The 3,320-nt window shown below is 48.9% G+C and overlaps 1 protein-coding gene across 1 annotated transcript in view; it reads right to left on the bottom strand.

Moving 5' to 3' along the window:
- Positions 1-3,320, bottom strand: part of PROK2 (prokineticin 2) — a 411,259-nt gene that overhangs the window by 243,242 nt on the left and 164,697 nt on the right. The gene's annotated exons all lie outside the window — the stretch shown is intronic.

Here is a 3,320-nt window from a genome sequence, read left to right as displayed (position 1 = left end):
GCAAAGATTTTTTGGGGAGGAAGCACTAGGGTGAGGGGGTGGGACAGTGAGTGGGGGAGGGGAAAGGAGCCCGTAGGGAACATTAGCAAGCAAGCTCCTGTTGGGGCTCATTCTTTGGGGTAACCCTGGGAGATGGTGGAGATCACGCCTCGAGTTCTCCCACCCCAGTGTGCAGGGCTGGATGTGGTCTATCTATCCATATTGGTGGAGGGTGTGTCTTAGTCTGTTTGGGCTGCTATTATCAAAGATACCATAGAATGGGTGGTTAATAAACAACAGAAAATTATTCCTCATGGTTTTGGAGGCTGGGAAGTCCAAGATCAAGGTACTAGAAGATTCGGTATCTGGTGAGAGCCCACTTCCTGGGCCACACACAGAGGTTTCTCACTGTGTCCTCCCATGGCAGAAGGGACCAGGGAGGTCTGCAGGGTCTCTTTCATAAGGGCACTAATCTCATTCATGAGGGCTGCACCCTCATGGCCTAATCACCTCCCAGAGGCTCTCACCTCCTGAAACCATCACCTTGGGAGTTAAGATTCCAACATATGAATTTTAGGGGGACACAAACATTCGGTCCATAACAGACTCCCTCCGAAGCCTTCACTCGCTGTGCTACCCAGAATCTCTGTCCTAAAAGGAGAACGCACAGAAGCAGAGTCCCAGCAGCATGCAGTAGCCGCCTTCACAGGTGGACATGAGTGCCGACAGCATCTGGTGGGACCCCAATGCTGCCTGCCCCCTTCCCCCCAAAATTCCTGACCCTCTGGGCCCTAGACAGAAGCCCAGCATTGGCTGTGTGGGGGAAGGGAGATGTCAGGGGTCCCGACCTTCACCTCAGCCTCCCAGAGGGGCAGCCATGTTGAAACTGTTGAAATATGGATGAACTCTAAAAATATGTATGTGGGATCTGCTAGGGAAACTGGAAAACATCAGTCACAGTTCTGTTTACTCTGTGCCTCTCTAACCATGGCAAATTTTTCATCAGGAGAGAAAATTAAAACAAAGTAAAAGCATGAGCACTCTCTCCTGGGAGAGGCCCAGGACTCATTTCTCTGTCTGTTCCCAGCCAGCCCCTTCAATGCTGATATTAAAGGTTTTTTAAAAGCCTTATTTATTTACTTGTTGGTTTGTTTGTTTGTTTCAGTATTGGAGAGTCCCCTCCTGCTCTCCTGAGACTGGCAGGATGGGTTGGGGAAGGAGATGAACACTCCTGCTCTGTGTTCTCCGTGGATGATCTCTCCCTGCTGATAGAAAGCGATGCCCCCAGACCGTCTTGGGAGGGTCTTGATTCTCTCCCACCCGGACACTGCGGATTGCTCCCTGTATTTCCTCGGGCAGATGCCTAATTCCTTTGAGCCTTGGATCTTCATCTTTAAAGTGCTGGTATTCAAAGGACCCACCTCTTGGGGTGATTGTGAGGATTCAGTGAGAAAATATAGGCCCACCTGCTGCACAGTGCATGCAGAGCTCTGTCTTCGGGGGTTAAGGGGTGGGCTGCAACCCCCTACTCTTTTCTTTCTTCCAATTTTAGTCCTATGAGTCTCACTCAGTGCTGGTAATCGATTCTCCTAATAGGTCTGTTAAATCTTTGTGCAAATAAAACCCTGGTGGCCTGTCTGTGATTCCCCTGGCACCCTGGAGTCAAAAGGGGGGACCCTACAGGAAGCCTGGCCACATTTTTCCAGGAATCAAGAGAGGGGAGATAATTCTCAGTCAAGTGCAACTGCCCTTTGAGGTCTGGCTTTATCCCCACAATGATCCCGATGATCCCAACACTGGGGAGTCAGTGTTAAGAGGAGTGTGTAGGAAGGAAAGACAGATTAAGTCCAACAGAGAAGGTCACTGCTTAGACCACATCTACATTGTTCTCTTTCTTCCTGGATGTCACACTCGGAGGGACGCTGGCACATGGATATATGTTTAAAATGTATAGATGCGTTCCTGGGCTGTACAGGAAGTGACGTGAAGGCAGAATGTGTGCAGAGAAAGGCAGGGGGATGTCAGGTGAGGAAACAACTTAAATTCCTAAGGCGTCTAATGCAAACGGCTCGGTAAATACGGATGAAATCAAACTAATGAGAATATTAAACCACAAGGCTATGCATACTGGATCAGACCATTTGGCTGTGCATAATCATATTTTAGCAGCAGGTAACAGCTCAAGATCTTTGGAACATTAAGCCCAAAATGGAGGGAGAAATTCCCTCCCTTTAGGAGCTACTGATATCTCAAACCACAGGGCTCACAAAAATTGGCAGTTGGGAAATTACCCCATCTTTTCCAGCCCTCCCAGTGCCAGCCAGCATCTGGTGTCCTGCTCCTAGGACTTCAGTTGTCCTGTCTAGAGCAGCTGTCTCACGGGACCGGGAATTTAGCAGGCTCCCGTTCATTCGTAATTCTATTTGCTTTGGCCAAGACATCAGAACAGAGGTGTTAGATGTGGTCCCTGTTTGAATGTGGCTCACATGGGAGACTGATTAGGGAATCTGAGCGGTTCGTGCTCATGAATATTCAGGGCAGAGAGAAAAAACAAACAGGGTTTGTGGGGCATGTAACTGAAGACAAATAAATACTTCAGCAGAGTAACAGGAATGCAGCCCAGAGATGGTGACTGCCACTTGACCAAGCGGACTGCCATGGATGCCCTCGTGACATGGTATCTGGGGGATCAAGGGCAGGGTTGTCTATCTTGTTTGCTGCGGTAGTCCCAGTGCACAGTGTAGGGCTGGCACCTAGTGAGCAGTCAACAGAGATTTGTTGAATAAACAAAAGAAAGGACCAAAGGTGAGAAGCCCCCAACCCCTTTCCCGTAGATGTTTTGTTTGTCATAAACAAGATTTTAATACTTTTTAAAGTTAAGTGCTATGGTAAGCAGAGATCTAAACATGGCGCTACCCCCAAAACTCCCATTCCCTGTTATTCAATCAAACAGGAATCTGGGCACTGCCCTGAAGGGACTTTGCAGATGGAATTAAAGTCCTAAGTCAGTGGGCCTAATTAAGGAGCTTACCTTGGTGGGCCCAACCCCAATCAAGTGAGTCCTTTAAAAGCCGAGAGTTTTCCCTGGCAGTAGCAGAAGGGAAGCAGGAGAGATTCAAAGCACAAGAAGGAGTCGACAGGCTGTTGTTCGCTTTGAAGATGGACTGGGTCATGTTCAAGGACCAAGAACAGCCTCCAGAGGCTGAGAAAACCCTGAGCCTATAGCCAGCAGGGAAAGGGGCACCCAGCCGTACACCCACAAGGAACCAAATTCTGCCAACAATGTGAATGAGCTTGGAAGCTGATTCTTCCCTGGAGCCTCGAGATAAGAGCCCAGCCTG

This window comes from Balaenoptera borealis, assembly GCF_965194805.1.
Source record: "Balaenoptera borealis genome assembly, chromosome: 12".
Classification (NCBI taxonomy): domain Eukaryota; kingdom Metazoa; phylum Chordata; class Mammalia; order Artiodactyla; family Balaenopteridae; genus Balaenoptera; species Balaenoptera borealis.
The sequence above is the reverse complement of the archived record's forward strand: the minus strand, read 5'-3'. Positions and strand labels throughout refer to the sequence as shown.